Consider the following 20,333-nt stretch of genomic DNA (forward strand, 5'->3'; position numbering starts at 1 on the left):
GACTCTGATTACCCATCTCTGTTATCCGCAGGCATCTGGCGGGGACCATTCCATTTAGCTGTCCCGCTGACATACTGATGTCCTTTCAAAAGCACTGGGGTAGCTCCCCAAACGCAAACAATTCTCCAAAATGATGAATGATCTTTCACATTTCAGGTATTTTTATCTCCTCACGAGATTGTGGGCCCTCCCTGATGAACAGCTGTTGCTTGTTTCTACCTAGACAACATAGAGAAGTAGCAAGGGCCTGAGAAGAGTGTTTTCTGAATTATTTAAAAAATTCCCCAGGGGGGAAATAGTATTGATATAAATGTATTCTTAGTGTGATTTATTTATTTTTAATACTGGGAAGGTCAGAGAATGATGCTGTTGATGAAGTGAGACATCACAGAAGTGGGGGCAGGGTGGTGTGTGTGTGTTGGTGGAGGGGGCGTGGGGGTCAAAGGGTGAAGAATGCCTCACAGCACAGAGGACGTGATGCAGGACGGGGAAGGGCTGTTTGATGCAATTTATAAAGGCGGCCTTTTGCAAGGTGTGACCGTCAGGGTACAATTGATAGTATACTGAGGCTGTTAAAATGTTTTCTAGTCACTCCCTCTGAATCAGACTCCTATAAAATGAAAGCTTCAAAAATAACTAAATCTACCTTTATTTCCCTGACTCCAGCTTCTTAATAATCCTGAACTACTGCCACCCAAAATTGTTGATTTTTTGCATTAAGTCTGAGCCTTGGAGAACCCATTCTATAATCTGTATCAAGTTTAGTTCATTTTCTGTCATTTCCAGAAAACCAGTTCAGGCAGTCTCCACTTTTCTCTGAAGACACTGGAGAATATTGTGTGAATATGCCCTTATCCTCTGACACAAGCTTTCCAGGATGCTTTTTTTAAAACGCCCTGTAATTTCTTTAAATAATTAACTCTTTTTAATTAGCTCCTCATCTGAGAGCAGGTTTTGAAAAAGATGGTTCCTCCCTAGACGGGGGCTGGAGTGAATGGAGATGCCATCAAAGAAGGATCGGGACCCCTGTAAAACCAAGAATCCTTTTACTGCACAATCTGGCCCAGATCCCTTCCCCCACACACTCGATGTCATGTTCGGTAGGAGTTTAAGCCATGGGGATTTCCCGAAGAATAAATTCCTGAAGGGAAACAGCAAGATGCTCTATTCCATATGCCGAAACGCACGGGTGTGGTGTGATTGACAGTCGGTAATTGTACCGCGGTGTTTCCCTCTGCTGCATCAGTGACTTATCGGAATGACATTCATAATAAACAATGCAAGAAGTTATTCTTCCCACTCTTTTTCGCTTCAATTAACGCTATAGGTGAGCACATCCGCTGCACAGAATTCCTGGTACATTAATCAGAAGGAAATCATTTGAATTCAGAAAGATTTATGGTTCCACTCTCAGCTTTAACAAAAATGACTATGTTAATCCCAATATAATTGATATATTTGGTACATTTCAAATGTCAGTTTCAATAATGATTCAGTACCGTGGTTTAAGGACTCAATCTATTTGACCAGCCACGCTCCAACCAGGAGAAAACTAAGAACAGCCTAGTGCTATACATGAGACGTTAATGTCCTCGTCCTTTCTTTCCCTCTACTGCATCCAAATCCTCCTCACTCCCCAAGGCTAAAGGACCACACCCCCATTCGCCCTCAGCCATACCTTCCTTCTGGGGGTCTGCCACACAAGTGTCTGTGTTGAGCTCGCGCCAAGTCACACAGCCTATTGTTGTTGTTGTTGTTGTTTTTATTTATTTTTTCCTAGTGTTCATTTTGTCTTGTCTCCAGAATGGATTTTCGGGTTTCTCTAAACACTTCCCTGCCCACCCGCCCATACCACCCACCCAGACTTTCACCCCCAACACAGGGCAGGTGTTCCTGTTTCCAGGTTGGCTGACTTGAAATTAAATGGCCCAATGCAGGGAAGCCCGGCTACTCGTATAAAGTGTGGTGGCAGATGAGTGGACGTGGAAGGGAGTGGAGAGATCTCCGAGTCCTCAGTCATTTCCAGCAGCAGCTTTTCGCTGTCGGTTTGGCCACTTTATCAATGTTTGCAATGATTAAGGTTACCTTCAAAATTGTCTTAATGGAAAGAGCAGATCTACCAAAGTCACTTCAAGACATAGATAAAAACCCACCTGGAAGTTTGTTTTTGTTTTTGTTTTTGTTTTTTTTTGTGGAGGTACAGTCAGTATTTACATACCATTTTATCTAGATCAGTAATCTGAAAGCTAGATAGCCAATGGACTGATTCCCTCTTTGCCTTGAGTATACACTTAAAGTGGACATTATAAAGAATAACATTTTATACAGAAGTGTCTTGCAAATTATTGACAGATAACATTTGTCCTGCTTTATACAACCTACAAAAATTCAAATTTAAGGACATGTTAAGGATCAATTATTCCACCAAAGTTTGAGCAGGTGATTCCGTTTTTAAAAAATAGTTTCAGACAAGTATTTCAACAATCAGTGCTTCAACAATTATGTGACCTGGCGAAAACACGAAAGGCCAACACACAGCCTCCACGACACATCCCTGGGTACACGGAGTTGGGGGAAATGCATAAAACCCTCAGCTGCTTCCAGCCAGAGAGCATCTAACATGACATATTCTCATAGTTTCTAAATATTGTCCAGAAAGAAATGACCAGAAAACACTTAGAAAACACTTAGCCAACCAAAATATTTCTGAAGAGCACACGGCCCCAAAGCTTCTCAGCACCGAGTCACACAAAGTAAATGACCAAACCCAGAAAAGCAGACAAGAGCAGCAACCCCAGCTGCTGAGGACGATGGGCATGAAACAGGCTGTGCCTTGTAGACACGTGACACTTTATAGCCCCTGCGAAGCTGAGGACGGGGCTCCTCCAAGGCTGACCGGAGACCAACCCCAATCCTCAAACGTGCCCCACCCTTTCTCAGCACGTCCTTTGTGTCATGCTGGCTACCGCGGGCTTTGGAGTGGTGGTTCTCATTCTCCTTCAGCCTCCAAACCACTTTGCTGCTCCCTGCATTCATCCCTCCTGTTGGAACCACACAGCATGCGAGACCATCTCTTTGGACATTTTGAATTCCTGCCACTTACTCTCATTTGGGGCCAGCCTCGGAGTTTCTGCGTCAGAATTTGTCTGCACTGTACTTACTTCTGTCTTTATTGACAATCACGAACAGTCTGAAATACTCTGGTATCCAGGAGAACATTTGTCTGAAGGCACCTGCAAATGCAAAGATACTCATCAATGGTTGAGATCAGTCGTGATGCTCATTTGTTGCTTGAGTGCACCTGTGTGCTCACTGATTCCCACCTCCACCAGTTGTCTCTAAGCTTAGGTAGATAATATTCACCCAGCGTTTACCAGAAAGACAGGGAAACATCTTCTCATACGTCAAATAATGCACATTAACCTTTAAAAATAATAAATATTTTGGTAGTGGGAGAACATACTGACTATTATAATCAAGTGGGTTGTTCAGATTGGTTATTGATTCTGAGGACTCTTCTCCTTCTGAGCCTCTTTTCTCAGGTAGAAAGTGATTAAAGCGCACCTCGTAGGGGCATCTGGGTGGCTCAGTAGGTTAAGTGTCTGCCTTTGGCTCAGGTCATGATCTCAGGGTCCCGGGATCAAGCCCCACTTCAGGCTCCCTGCTCAGCGGGGAATCGGCTTCTCTTTCTTCTCTGCCGCCCTCCCCCCATGGCTTGTGCATGCTCTCGTGCTCTCTCTCTCCAATAAATAAATATTAAAAAAAAAAAAGCATACCTTGTGTTCCTCAAACTAGTTTAAATAAAAAGCAGCTCACCACTACAAAGATGAAATCCTCCATCTATTAGATGAATATTTCATAGTCTTTCCATCCATCATCGAAAACTTGATCCCGTGCTTTGCAGATGGACACACACACACATATACACACGTAAATGTGGTCTCACAACTCGAGGACAAAAGTTTTTCCCTGCTGGTGCAAAGTAATGTTACAAAGTTTCCTATAGTAACAAATGAGTTACATTGTGAAACGAAACCCCCTTCTCTCTAGGAGAGCTGCAGGTGTGTGAGTGTGTGGTTGTGTTTGCTTGAACAGGAGGAGAGTGGGTCGCGAGAGTCATCCTAAATGTGACCGAGAAGGCTGGGAACTCAACTGGGCAGGTATTTGTTGAACATCTACTATGTAGCGGGAACTTCCAGATGCTGGAGAATACAAAGTTAAATAAAATGCATTTGAATCTGTGCTTAACTATCATTATTATCATTTTATCATTACTAATATTTGTTATTGCTTAACAAATTCCATCCCATAGGCAGAGATCCCTTTTACAGCACCTCTAATTGAAATCCTCTCAACCTTGTGCACATGAAAAGGAGTCGGACAGTGAGCGTTGTCTGAATTACTATTATTAGTAATTTGCTTAAAAAGCTGCCTATTTTATAGCAGAGTACCATTTGCAATTATTTCACTTTCTGGGATAAAATGAGCTAAATCTGTTCCATTTCTACCATTTTCAAAGCTCAAGATCCCTACACATCCCAACGTTCGTTCTTTAATGCAATTTTCGTTCCATGGCGTTCCTTCTACTCATTACTAAGTGTACGATTATGTGACCTTCTTAGTAAATGATACCCAAACTAAACTTATGGAGAGGAATCAATTTTTTTGGAGGGCGGGGTCACTATCGTCTCTAATTTGATTATCACATTAAATTATACAATGCCTATAATGGCCTCCAAACTATTGATGAATAAACTTATGCTCAGAAAAATAAGACAGCAATCACTCCAATGTCACAAAGCTCATGTGTGATGAAGATCGAATATGCTTCCAGGGCTGTTCCCTCTCGACCCCATACTCCTTTCCCTACACTCTGCCATGTAACCAATGTGAGGGACGGAAGAGAGGTGACCCACAGCGTCCGAGCACCAGTCGGCTGAGCTGTACAAGGAGCCAAAGTGGCCTTTGTTGAGCATAGAGCAAAGCAAGGCAGGAACTGTTTGCTTGAGTTGTGCGCCCAACGGGATCCTGGACCTTCAGATTTCATGGAACATATTTCAGAAGTAAAGAGAGCTCAAAACTAAAATGGGTTTTCAAGTAATTCATTTTTCCTAATCTTGACATCTAATTTGGTAATACTTCACTTACCTAAGAATCATGCCAGTACTGTGTTAATTATTCAGTCTTTCCCAAGCTTCTGCAAGCTTTAATTAGTAGAAGACGTTTTCAGGACAAGTTATAATTTGCATGCCAACAAATTTGTTTATAAATTACACGGTAAAGGTGCAGTTTGGTGCAGGCATCTACTCCCTTCATACAGCTAGACTTACTACACGGCTAGACTAGCCACTTCCTGTACCTGGATAGGCCGCTGTGAAATTTGGTGAGTATTTTGTTCCATTTTATTTCCCTACTCTAGAACTCCAATTACAGTTTCATTTGGTTTATTTTTCTGTAAGTCTCTATTTGTTAGTAATGGTATCTCCATTCACAAGCCAAAGTAACTATGCCCCCAAATTATACAAATATTGTCCTTATAACCTCAGCTATTTCCATAAAAATAAAATGGTTTGGACATGGCCTAGTAGAGTACTTCTCACCTAGTAAGTTACAAATATAATGTCAGGGGGGGCCTGGGTGGCTCAGTTGGTTAAGCATCTGCCTTCAGCTCAGGTCATGATCTCAGGGTCTTGGGATCGAGCCCCACATAGGGTTCCCTGCTCAGCAGGGAGTCTGCTTCTCCCTCTCACTCTCCCTCTGGGCGCGCTCTCTCTCTCTCTCAAATAAATAAATAAATTCTTTTAAAAAATAAAAAACAAATATATTATCAGATTAATAAGTAGATTTTAAAAGCCAGGTTTCTTTCAGGAGAAAAAGGGAAGACGACGCACCTGGAATGAGACCATCTTTGCCATGACGTCAACGTTGAAGATTACATGGTATCAAGGTTATGCTTTATGTACTTATTTTAACAGGAGTTTAAATTTCCTACAGTGCATTCAGACTTTCTTACTCTAAATAAAATCATCTATGTCCATTTATAAGAGCATTTTACTTAGCTTACATATCCTTGCCCTCAGAAGAGTGGGCTCTTCAAGAGGGTTCATGCTCTTGATCTCAGACTTTGCTTTAAAATCATTTCCTCAAAAATTATATCAGAAGATGATGTTAGGAATTTCAACAAATCCCCAAACTAGACCTATTCCGTAGTATGACCCTACCTGCCTCCCTCCTGTCCTTTCACCCAGAGACACCGTACCTGGATAAAGAACAGGGGCACAGAGAGGTGTGGCAGGAACCTCACTAACAAGTGAGTAGTGAATATAAAGACACAGAGAAAAGGAGAAACTATTTGGAAAAGGAAGTTGGAGGAATTACAATAACTGATTTAAGTACTTCTTACAAACATATGTAAAGTAATCAAGACAACAGATACTTGTCTAAGGATAACGTTTGCCTAGGCATTTTTACCAGGTAAGATATACACGTGGCTAACATGCATGAGAAAATGCTTGATATGATTGGTCGTTAGGGAGAAACAAATCAAAACCACAATGAGAGATGACTTACAGTCAACAAAACGATCCGAATAGAAGAAGAAGGACAATAACAACACCACCACCACCACCAAGGGGAGGAGGGAAAGAGAAGATAAAGCACTGGTAAGGATGTGGAGAAATTGGAGCCCCCATGTATTGCTGGTGGGAAGGTAAAATGGTGCCACCAAGTCAGAAATAGTTTGTCAGTGTCATTGAAAAGTTAAATATAAACTCACCGATGATCCGGCAATTCTATTCCTGATTTTCTAACCAAGACAAATGAAAACAGATGTCCACACAAAGACTGGTACTTGCACATTCACAGTAGCATTATACATAACTGGAAAATCTAAAAACATGCCAAGTGTCTATCAGTTGGTGAATGAATAAACAAGATGTGGTACAGCCATTCAGTAGAATATTATTCGGCAATCAAATGAAATTACTGCTACATGCTACAACACGGATGAACCCAGAGACATGAAGCTGAGTGAAAGTAACTAGAAACAAAAGTATACATATTGTTTAATTCCACTGATAGAAAATAATCCTAAGAGGCAATTCTAGAGAGCCAGAAAGGAAGGCAACGGTTTCCTGGGGCTGGGGTGGGAGTCAGGGCGTGACAGCAGGTGGCACAGGTGAACTTCAGGGATGGTGGAAATGTTCTAAAACTACACTGTGCTGATGGTAGCATGACTGAATTTATTTTTGTAAAAATCATTGAGTTGTACACCTTGTTTGGGTCAAGTTTATGATATGTAAATTGTGCGTCCGTAGAATTGTAAAAAAGACACCTAGCAACATTAGGATGAAGGGCATAAAGATGAATACCATTTGGTTATCTGTTGATAATTTTTAAGCCAATGATGGATGGGTGATTGGGATTCTTTATAGACTATGTATTCTCCTTTCATGTACATTTACAATTTTTCATTAGAAAAAGTAAAACAAAATAAGAAGCAAGCTCTGGTGTCTTTTGGGGGCGTTCCCAATAAACAAGCACGCAAATAACGTAGTACAAATACGCCTTCTTCCTTGAGGAGAGGGCTGATTGCCCTCCTGAGGGCAACGGTAGAGTGCATGGTCATTAGCTGTCTTTACTGGAGGCTGATTTAAGAGCTGGTTCCGGGTAGAGTGTATTCATACTAACCAGACTACTTTCTCCTCCTTGTTCAGTCAGACAATAGCACTTACTGTCCCCAGACAGCCTAATAAGCACTGTGACAGTCAAGGGCAGGGTGAGACACTCCTGACTCACAAATTCTTCTTAAAGTCTCTGGGGACTGAAAGAAGTCACCTTCACTGCACTCCCGATGTGCTGAGTCTGTTCAGATGCACTCACGTTTATTCGTCTGATGTCCATAGCACCTAGTGCACATCCCACGCAACCCTGAGAAGTAGAATTTGCTATCCTCACTTCTGCAGATGAAAAAGCAGAGCCTCACAGAAGCAAAGTTAGTCTGGTAAAGTCACTCCAAGAATTAAATGGCTAATTAAGCCAGAGGTAGCTTGAAATTTATAGTATCAACCTCCAAAGCGAGCAGTTTTTGCGATGTGTCTGCATGTGTGAGTGTTGGTAAGTACACAGCATTCCCCAACTTCCTGACGCCAACTCTCAAAGCCCATAATGCTCTCCCAGCTTGCGTTCCTACCCCAGACCCCCCGTGTGTGCACATTGCAGAAACACGTGGACGTGCAGGAGCCTACAGGCGTACAAGCCTGCACTGATGTCCAGATGGATGTGGTCATTTTTCCCACAGACAGGGGGAGGCAGTGGGAGCGCCTGGCAGTCTGTCCCCGTTTGAGAAGAGCAGCACGCAGGGGCACCGAGGGATGGGAAGAGGGCCCCTGACCCCCATCGAGCTGGCAGGAAGCCTCTGTGACAGGACACGGGGCTCCACTGCTGAGCAAGGGCTGCCCACGGCAGGGAGAGATGATAAACGAATGAAAGGAAAAATGGGCTTTGTGCTTTTATGCCCTTGGGATTGTGTAGAGGAAAAGTGAAGAAAGAAAAGAAAAAGGCAAGTGATCTCCCTAATGCATGGTTTCCATAGCACGTTGGATCTGGAGAAGGCAAAGCTGGGATTTTCAACACATTGTTAGCAGCAGACATTTCTGTGCTGACGGTCTTCATGGTGCCACCCCTGCATCTCCTGTGGGATTGTCGGTGCCCCCACGGGCCTCAGGGAAGCCTGCTTGCAGGTGACATGCCAGTCATTGCCCGGAACCTGGTTCTCTTTCTGTATGTCTGACGCAACTTTGGGACCCTGTGGCTTTGCTCCTGGAATCCAGCTTTCCAAGACTGCTCTGATGGGGTGACATCGCTCATATCCTAAATATGTCCATGGAGTTCTCTGAACTACAAGGGAAAAGGTATAAAAACTTGACTGTTCATGGACAACATGAATCACCGTGAAGCGATGTGCTATTGAAGAGAGAGAGTGATCTTTCTTTTAGTCAGCACAAGCTTGAGGGCAGAGGGTGAAGCCAAGCTCTGTCACCTCCTCTGCACACATCTTTGCGTCCACCCCACGCCGCCTTCACCGGAAGTCTGAGAGCCCTCAGTCTCTGACCATCCTGCTCTCCCTTCTGCGTCTTCCAGTCTTTCCTGGACCGTTGCCATCCCTGGGTCTGCTTCTGGTGAGGCACGAGCTCCACGTCATCCTGGCAGTGCGAGCTGCTTTAGGGAAGGAAGCCACTCTTCCCAGCCGTATCCTGGAAGAGACCGGAAGTGATGGACAGTCTCTGTCTTTCCTGGAAAGGGCTTAGATTTTTCTTCAGAATAGCAGATCTAAAACAAAGACTCTTTTTAAAAATGCATTACTATTAATTTCGAGACCTCCATATGTTATTCTGTTAACATTTCTTGTGTCTTCTTAGTATACTTTTATTATAAGCCCCCTCCTCAGCAGGAGGTAAGTGGGGAAGATTCGAAGACCTTCCCAGCCACATCCTCCTTCCCTAAGTATTTACGGAGCGTCTGCTCATGGTGTTTCAGACACTGTGTAGGACCAGAAGCTCTTAGGTGCATATGGTCGTGGCCTTTCCCTCGGAACTTAACATTTGTTTGGAGTGGGGGCCGGGGACCGTCAAGAACACAGACACATATAATAACACAGTGTGACATGAGCCAGGACAGAACTGAGTGACATGTATCGTGAGAACATCCGGCACAGACTGTGTTTGGTTTGGCTGCTTTTGGAAAACATGGAAGGACTAGTGGTCAGCTCCAGATTTGCTCGTTCATTTAAGACACACCTTCTGCATGCCTACATGGCCGCTAACACCACTAGGTGCTGGGAATACAAATATGAATGAACTCAGGCTCTGACAGAAAATTTCAGAATCTAACTGAGGAAGCAGAGAAGTGAAAAAAGCATCACATATGTCAATGGCTTATGTTCAACTTACTCTCATCCTACAGTTCCAGGAAAATTCCAAAATCCTTGGAAGAGCTTTACTAGTAAGAAATCCACTTGCTATAAAATTCCATTAAGATGGCTTCCGGGCTATGAGAAACAAACTGAAGACTTCAGAGGGGAGGGGGTGGGGGAATGGGATAGACTGGTGATGGGTAGTAAGGAGGGCCACATATTGCATGGTGCACTGGGTGTTATACGCAATTAATGAAGCATCAAACTTTACATCGGAATCTGGGGATGTACTGTATGGTGATTAACATAATATAATAAAAAAAAATAATAAACTTAAAAAAAAAAAAGATGGCTTCCGGGGAAAAGACCTTTCTGAATGAACTAAGCCCGAACGGTTTCATCTGTACCCACGACCTGCCTCATCAGTTTGTCGTGAGGCTAGAGCAAAGTAATGTCTGCAAAGACAACAGTAATAAATGAACTATCAATGCGAAACATAGTTTTATTTAGATTGCTATTGAGATACAGCATGTCATCACAAGTTCTCTGCGCCAATGAGAATTAATAGCCAACACAACTTAGACCAGATAATTGGATAATTGGCTTCAATTTTGGCATAAGATATACTAAGCAAGTAGTTGATCCTTGTATTAGTTCAGAATCAAATACAATAAGCTTTTTCCCAATACATTTATCCAGATTATAAAATGGTTTCGAGTACCTCCATCACTATTCACTTGACCTGTTTCAAATTACAAGAAGCTTGTAAAACGCCCTCAGCCCAAAGTGAATACAAGTGTCACTTTGCCTTTTGATGAATATTAGTATAATTAAATGTACATTGCTCTGCCCAGAAGACATGGTAGTTTCATTTCAATGTTAATTAATAATCAGAGCCTTAGAAAATTATAAAACCTGTATAATCTCAGAATCATCACCCTTGTTCTTCCTTGTCTCAAACGTTTAAAGATGTGTAAGGGGCAGGTAGAGGCCTGGTGTAGTTTAAAAATATATATAGTGATAATAAGTAGTCTTCAGGGATTAGGTAGACTTGAATTCCCCCACTTTGAAGCAACAGTTATTCTTTCTTAACAGGATACTTATGCGACACACGTGCTGTAACTCCCCTTGGGTTGTTTTTTAAACTGTCCATAAGTCTGGAGTTTCAATTTTGAAAGTGAATAATATGCATATTTATAGATCTTATATATCAAATGCTTTTAGAAAAAAAATATTTAAATAATCAAAATACTCCTTCCCTCGGCCCAATAATGTTGACCTATTTCCAATAATTTTATGTTTTCCGGTGTCTGCATGACCCTTGTTTACATTACCAGAAGTAATAAAATTAAATAAAGGTGATAGTTCTTTTAAAAACTTTGATTGTTTGTTTTTTCTGCAGCTCTAGAAAGAAGGATTCAAGGCATTGCACTATTGGACCCACCGAAAATGTTTGCCTAGGGCTACTTTATCCCACATCCTTGTGTCTATAAGTTCAATAATATACTGGTGCTTTCTGCTATCGGCTATTTTGGGTTTTGTTGTGTTTTTTTTTTTTTCCTCATTCCCCGCTTTGAACTGGTGTGAGTTCTCCTTGGAGATGAAATATGTTTTAAAATCCTGCTAATAATAAAGCTGATTATTTTAAGCAAGTAGAAGAGATTCAACTTAAAGAGAGAGGGAGTGGGGCAGATTCTGCATTTTGTTCTTTCTAAAATAGGAAATATTCGCATCTTACGCATCCACATACACATGTCCTGGTTGACACGTGTCTACTCATGATTCATGGACGTCATCAATACACAGAGCACACACTGCTTTCTTTCTCATGTTGCTCTTTTATCACTATGTTTTTTCTCTTGAGTAATATTCAGCTGAAATTTTCTGGACCCTAAACCTCAACTCTAGTGTCTACATATGTTCCCTCAGAAATGATGTCAATAAAGTTAGGGTTCGATGCAGTATGTTTAAGCAGTGTTACAGAATTATATTAAAGGTTAACAAGGTTCCCCAAACTAGAGATATTTTTTAAAGATCTACTTCTTTATTTGAGAGAGAGAAAGAGAGAGAGATCGTGAGAGAGAGGGGCCGAGGGAGAGAGAATCTCAAAGAGACTCTGTGCTGAGTGCAAGCCCAACACAGGGTTGGATCTCATGACCTTAGACATACAGATCAATGGAACAGAAAGTCCAGAAACTAACTCATACTTCTATGGCCAATTGGTTTTCAACAAGAGTGCCAAGATATTCCAGTAGGAGGGGGGAGTGTCTTCTCAACAATAATGCTAGGGAACATGGATCTCTATTTGTAAAATAATTAATAATAATAATAATAAAGCAGCTGACACCTTCACACCACATATAAAAATTAACTCAAAAAGGATCAATGACAAATATAAGAGCCAAAAGTATAAAACTCTTAGAAGAGAACAAAAAAGGCAAATCCTTAAGACCTTATATATTCATCAGTGATCTCTCAAATATGACACCAAAAGCACAAGCAACAAAAGGAAAAATAGATAAGACGGCTGTCATCAAATTTAAGAATTTTGTCCATCAAAATGCTAATCAAAATCACAGTGAGGAAGCAGGTCACACGCACGAGGATGGCCAGAATTTGAGAAAGAATAGAAGATAGCAAGTGTTGGCAAGGCCAAGTGGAAACCAGGACCCTCCTAGATTGCAGGTGGGAACGTAAAACGACACAGACACTGTGGGAGAGTTTGGTGTCTCCTGAATACCATCAACACGAAGTTGCCACAGCACACGACAATTCCACTCTTATGACACACCCCAAAATACTGGAAAACAGACATTCAAACAAAACCTTGAACGGGAATGTTTGGAGCGGCTCTGTGCACAACAACCGAACTATGGAAAGCACCAAAATGTCCATCAACAGATGAATGGGTAAGCACACTGTGGTATAGCCGTACGATGGAATATTATTCAGCTATAAAAAGCAGTGTAACCCTGGCACATGCCACACCATGCACGACCTTGACAATATTATGCAAAGTGAAATAAGCCAGCCACAAAAAGATAAATATTGTATGAGTCCCTCAATGCAGAGTACCCAGAATTGTCAAATTCGTGGAGACAGAAAGTAATTCGAAGTAATATCTTACTTCATTCCAGCAGTCACTGCACAGGCCCAGGATTCGAGCTGCCACTGTACGCCGAGGAGCCTCAAGGGTAGAGAGCTTTAACGACCCGCGCAGATCTCCTCCCTGAAAAGTCATGGATTTGGGATCAAATTCAGGACTTTTTACCACCAAAGCCTCCGCTCCTGTAGCTGATCTTACACGTGGTGTTGCAGCTTTTGCCAAGAAGGCAGACACGGCAGGTTTGGTGCTACAGTCTTCGAGGAGTGCTCTGTCCCAGCAGCGCCTGCCCCGCTGTGGGGAAGCCTCCTTCCCTTTGACTTACTTCAGTCTGATCGGATTTACCATTGTAGTGTCCTTGCTCGTTTAACTGTGACGTGGAAGCAGTTTTCAGGTATCCATCAAGTCTTACCTGGTCTATTTCGCTCCAGTGCACCACTGCCCATTTCTTTGTCTGCCAAACTGCCAACTAAAAATGATTCTATTTATCGCTACTTCTTTATTCCCATAAGAAAAAGAAAAACTGAGTCATCAGTAAAGGGATACTTAGCATTCCCATCCTTTAACCAGATGCTGTATTTTCATTTACTTTGCCTTCTGGGTATGTTGTGTTACATGTTTCAGTTCGCCTTGTGGTTTTCACACTAGAGATCTCTTTGTGTTTTCTTCTCTTCCCTTTCAACGAAGAACATTTTGACACATTACCAAGAATGGACAAAGTCTTAAGTGATTTACTTTTAAAAGCCCTCAAAATGCTCATAACCTATTTTGGTAGATATATTTTGAGTTTTCTGAGTTTCAGTAAAAAAAAAAATACAAAACTTAAGACCTCGACTTCAAGTCTGCATGAATGATTATCATTCGGTAACATTACAGCCTTAGATTATTGAGTTATGATATGGAAGTGCTCTCAGACTGCCACAAGGTGTTTGCACAAAGTTTTTCCCCTCTCAAGGTAGTCACTAATATGGAAAACAAATTAAAAAGCTAGAAACAAAAACATCATCTTCCGAAAAGGAAATAAACAGAAAGAAAAATAGGTTTACCATTTTGAGAGTAAAAGTGTGCAGTAGAAAATAGCCCATTTTGCCTAGAAAAGGAAAAATACGAATGATCTAGATAGGAAGCATCTCCACAAATTCCTGGGCTACCCTGCAGGGACCCCACCCAGCAGGCTTAGGGTTTGCCTGAGGAACTGCACGCAGGCACCTCATCTATTGAAAACCACTGACCTACTTAGGATGATAACCTGGGGAAAAGAACATTTGGAGCCCGTCTTAGAACTACCGCTCCTCAGACAGCTGAAATTCAGATCCGCAGTGAGGCTTCCTGGGAGATGGTGCTGCTATTCACTTTGGTACAGAGTTACCGTTCATGAGAATGAGCAATACTGCAGGGTATTTGAAAACCATAATCTCAGTGCTCACAAGGAGACGGGAAGGCAAATAGGTTGCAGAATCAGAAGTGAAATCAGCTATAGAAAATAGCTTTGTCCATCTGTGGATAATAGCACCAAATGGACTCAGACAGAATCAAAGAAAATTGAGGTGGAATACATACTCAGTTTAAAATGTAGCTGATGCTTCATTAAACACGAGCATTGGTTTCTTAATCTTCTAACAGGGAAAAAAAAACAATTGAAAAAGTCTTTTAGGCAGTCTGATTTAATATAAAATTCACTGGACTAAGATTTGGAAGCCTTGGGTTAAAATCGGAATTAAATCATTGGTTCTATCCTCTCCTTCGCGGACAGTACTCTCACCATCCACGCGTGCATCTGCGGGGTTATGCGCGGCGTTCTCTTCCCCACCTCCAGCTGTCTCACACAGGTAGGGGGCGCCATTCTCTTTTTGGGTCCTTTAGGAGGAGGTAAGTTGGAAGGTATGAGAAGTCATGCTATCGCAGAGTTGGGAAATGGTTGCACAGAACAACCGCTCTCAGTAGTGGGCCGTCATTACAGAAACTGATTTTGACGGGGAAGCAGTCTGAGAAATTACACAGCAGGTGCAAGGGGGCTTGTGGAATATCCTTCTGGGAGGTGTTTTGTTACTGTTGCACCTTGAACATCTCTTTCCATGACATTTGTTATAATGTATGTGTTGTCCACAAAGAATATCACGATTGATGAGGTTAGTGTGACACATATATCTTTATATTCCTTTTGAAATCAGTTATACGAAGAATACACTGGATGTGCTAATTCTCCGTGGAGTGTACAAGCCAAGACAAACGTGGAAACGAAGATTCCCTCAGGATCTCTCAGACCTAATGTGTAAGAATCTGTTGTTGGGGGTTTCGGTGATATGACAAATGCTTGAAGAGCTGCTTCCCTTATTGTTGACAGAATGTCATCCTGACACTTAGCTTGGCGTAGAGAATCCATGAAATCATTTCATAAGTAGATTCCAGGTGAATTATTTCGTAATTCACTTCAAAAAATTAAAATCGTTGATGAAAAAAATAATAAATAAAATAAAATTGCTGATAGACTTCCTGTTTCAACTCAGAGATGTAGAGAACTGGACAGCGTGCCACTCTCCTCCTTACAACAACAAAAAAGCAGGAAAAAATGCATATTGATGACTTTTCTTGAATTCATCAGAAAACTGATATCATGGGAAAAGCAACTAACCCAAACTATGAGGGGAGACAGTAGCCACAGTGAGGAACAAGTCCCAAGGGTTTGCAAACCCAGGACAGACCCTGCCAGACAGCACATAAGCCAGGAAGGAAATTTAGCTAATTTTTTATAAATTCTTAAAGGCAGAGTGGGGGCTACCATGAGAGGATGAAGTTACTGAGGACCAGTCCTCATGGCATTTTCTGCCATGTGCAGGCTTTTTCTACATGAATCCAAGCAGGCACCCATGCAGAAGATGGGGATAAATTTAAGAAAGTTTCCATGTTGCCCACAGGTGAAGGGTAACATCAGCCCAGGCCAAAATCCTTCTCAGACGCACCCTCCTTATCTCCCCTAAGAAACAGGAACCTTAAGAAAAGAGGAATTAAAAGCTGTCACCTTAGAGTATTGTGGAAATCCAGTGCCCTTGGAAGGAGGAAATAGGAGGGGATATCTGTACCTCTGGGTGGAACAGGAACACACGTGTGACCTTGTAGGGGTATCTGGAAACTCTCTGTACCTTCCTTTCAATTTTGCTGTAATTCTAAAATTTCTCTAAAAAGTTGTCTTAATTTAAAAAAAAAAATATGTCAGCAGTGCCTGGGTGGCTCCATCAGTTAAGTGTCTGCCTTCGGCTCAGGTCATGATTTCAGGGCCCTGGGATCAAGACCTGCATCGGGCTCCTCACTCAGCAGGGAATCTGCTTGTCCCTTTGCCCCTCCCCCCCACTGGTGCTCATGCACACGTGTGCTCTCTCAAATAAATAAATGAATTAAATTAAATTTAAAGCATTTAATAATGTATGTCCACATAAAAACTTATATGCAATGTTTATAGCTACTTATCCATGATTATCAAAAGTTGGAAGAAATCTAGATAGTATCAATGGGTTAATGAAAAAAGACACTATGATATATACAAACAATAGACTATTATTCAGATATAAAAAAGAACTAGCTATTAATTCATGAAAGAACATGGAAGAATCTTGAAGCTTGCTGAGTGCAAGAATGGACATTTATGTGACATCCTGAGAAATACAAAACTACAGGAGAGAAGACAAATAGTGCTTGCCTTGGTTTGGGAGAGAGGAGGCAGATGGCAACAAATACAAAATGCTAAGGAAAGTGTAGGGTGCAGGGATATCCTGCATGAGACTAGGGTAGTGGGTCTATGGGTCTACACATTTGTCCAAACACCTAGAACACCTAGACACAAAAGCTGAATTTTACTGTGTGCAAATAGAAGAAATTAAACTTGGATTTCCAGGAACTCAGAATAGAGTTCAATCTGCTATAAATAAATCTGACATTATTGAAAATGTAGGACATAACTGCACTAAGGAGTTTAGTGGGGGAAAAGCCAGCCAAAATAACTTTGGACATTTTTCTTGATACTGTAAGAGTAACGACAAGGGGCACTAGGTTGGCTCAGTTGGTTGAGCATCCAACTCTTGATTTTGACTCAGGTCGTGATCTCCGGCCCATAAGATCAAGCCCCATGTAGGGCTCCATGCTCAGTGCAGAGTCTGCTTGGGATTCTCTCTCTCCTTCTCCCTCTGCCCCTCCCCCTGCTTGTTCTTTCTCTCTAATAAATAAATAAATTTTTTAAAAAAGAGTAAAGACAAGGGTAAAGACATCAAGCCCCATGTCTGACTCCCTGCTCTGCAGGGAGTCTGCTTCTCCCTCTCTCTCTTCCCTTCCCCCTGTACATGCCCTCAATCTACCTCTCTCTCGCTCTCTCTTTCTCAAATAAATAAATAAAATCTTTAAAAAAAAAAAGAGTAAAGGCAAAAGGAATGTACACAAACTTTCTACACTTGTTGGTAAACTGTCCTTACTGGGGTGCATAGCAGCAACTTTGAAGCTAGAATTAAACAAATAACTATATCGCAGATATTGAGAGCTTGGTTACTCACTGACAGAGAGAAAGTTACAAATAGGCAAGGAGGGAGGGTAAATGGAGGCTTATGGTACTAGATTATAATCAGCCATATAAATACGGCCTCATGTTTCTTTTACTATATATAAATAGAAAGTTAATTGTGTAGGTATAGACACGTGTGCCTACACAGGATAGTACACAGACGTATATTTCCTAACTCCGTCTGCTGTCAGGGGCCTAGAAGCAATGACTCCCCCATGGCAATGAACACACTCATCATTCAGATCTTGGTTTCTAAATACTGTTCTCCAATAAAAGGTAACTAGGGCTCCTTGAAGCAAAGACTGACTCTAAAGTTGGGGCAGGGAAAACACAAGACAAGCTTGGTGCCCTTGTCATCCAAAAAGTAAAGAGAGGCTAATGAGCAGGGGAGGGACTGCGTCAAAGGCAGCCTCACAGAGCAAAGCAGCCAGTCACAAGGCCGGACCAACTAGAGAAACAAAATAAGTGGTAGCATTGTGTAGGATTATTACCCAGAGAATAAGAAATTATCCAAGAGTCCAAACAATACGACAAATGCTTAAATAAATAAATGAATGGGAGAGAAAAGTTGGCTATTTTATAGAAGAATTCTAACTAATAAATGTAGAAAGGTGGGGAAATAGAAAACCGCCATTAGAACAGCATAGTCGTAATTACTGCCGGCAAGGTTACTGATGAATGCTATAATTAGGGGACAAAACTCTAAGGAGAAAGAGAACATTTTCATAGCCTCAGAATCTCTCCCACAAAATATTGCTGTTGTGGTTTTAACATATGTCTACAAATATCTCATAATTCTTCCTTGGGGACGTGGGATTCCCTCTGTCTGGGCTGAGCTGTACTTAGTGACCGGCTTCCAGCACATATAGTATGAAAAAGAAAAATAGTAAACTTACAGTGGAGAAATCTGACAGAAACCCTATAATGAAGTGATGAAGGTAACCAGAAATAAGTCACTTTGACATTAAATACCACTGTTACGGTGTGATGAGTAGGGCATGTCACCTCCGTGATCTGTGTCATCTGTGGTCATCTCAAAAACCCATTAGTTAGCCTAATTACAGGAAAACATCAGGCACACCTAATTTGAGGTACATTCCATAAAACAATTCTTCAAAATTGTCAAGGTCATAGAAGACAAGGAAAAACCAAAAATCTGTCACAGATCAGAAGGACACATGATGATATGAATCTTGGAACTGAAAAAAAGCCATTAATGGAAAGAGCTAGGGGAATTTGGACAAAACCTGCAGATTAACTAATATGATGGTGCCAGTGTGATTTTCTTATTTAGTTTCTTAATTATATAATATGTTAACACGAGAAGATGGGTGAAGGGTACATGGGAACTCTGTACAGTTTTTGCAACTTTTCCATAATTTAATATTTCAAAATAAACATGTTCATATTCATATTAAGACTACTAAAATCTGCACATGTATAATTATTTTTTGTTCACTTATTCAACATTTTCTTTGTTCAAAATGTTTGATGATAATTCTTATATGCAAAGTACTTATTTACTCATTTATTGAGTTCCATTATGCCAAACAAGAGAGAGTATGCCAAGGAAAAATAACCATACAATGGGAAAATTAGCTATGCGTGTATGTTTTAGAGAAACAGAGGGATCTTTCTCTGTCTGGAAAGTTCTGCTGAGCTTCCTAATGTGTGAAATTTTTGAGGAAGTTCACTAATCTGAGGAAGATAGGACAGCGATGTCAAGGTAAGGACCAGAGTTTTGAGAGAACTTGGTGTGTTGAAAGAGCTTCCTTCTTGAGACAATAGAACAGTAGCACCAGTGGCCAAGTGATGAGTTCAGACACCCGAGATGAGATTGAGGAATTAGACTGGCCTAAGGTAGGGAAAAATCTTTGTTCTGGGGACAAAGGGGAATGACTGGAGAAGAGGAAGGAAAATTGGTCCAGATCTGTCTTCTATCCAGGTTGTTCTGGCTTCAGGGGGAGAGAGGAGAGTAGAGGAGCCCCACATTAGACACAAGCTAGGAGACACTGAGATTCGGGGAGAGCGTGAGTAAATGTGGGGCTGAGGTGGAAAGGAGAGGAAGTGTTTGGGGCCCAGAGGGTTAGGGTTAGATCAGTTCACGATGGGCTGTGCAGGATTGGTTATGGAGCTTTTTCCACATTTGTAGGATCTTTCTGACATTCCCTTAAGTGATTTCCCATACGAACAACTAGAAATTGTTTTCAAGAAACTATCTTTTCTATTTTATTTTCATTCATCTTTTGCTTCTCCAGCCAATGTTATAATCACGAGTTTGGACAAATACTATGGAGATCCTGGGAAATGTGAATTTAAGATGTCATTTACCAGGGCAGCTGGGCAACGTTGTCAGTTATGTGTCCAACTCTTGATTTCAGCTCAGGTCATGATCTCACGCCCAGCGTGGAGCCTGCTTAAAGAGTCTCTCTCTCCCTCTTCCTCTGCCCCTTCCCCAACTGCATGCAGGTGTACACGCACTTTCTCTCTCTCTTTCTCAAAAAAAAAAAAAGTTATTTGCCAAACTCTTCTCTATTTGGAGGTATAATGTCTTTCCTTTTTATTATGTAGGGAAATATTCCAAGAGTTGCAGGTCATGGTCTTACCATATGAACTTGCTCTCAATGAGATGGGTTCTGCCTGGGGACACTGCTTCCATGTCAGCCTCTAACTTTGTGGGGGCTGCTCTCCCAAACCCACGACAGTCCCTTGCTTTCATGCACTCAAGACTTTCACATTTCCTAGAAATGAATATGCCTACAAAAGTATGA

Source organism: Ailuropoda melanoleuca, chromosome 4 (assembly GCF_002007445.2).
Source record: "Ailuropoda melanoleuca isolate Jingjing chromosome 4, ASM200744v2, whole genome shotgun sequence".
Lineage (NCBI taxonomy): Eukaryota > Metazoa > Chordata > Mammalia > Carnivora > Ursidae > Ailuropoda > Ailuropoda melanoleuca.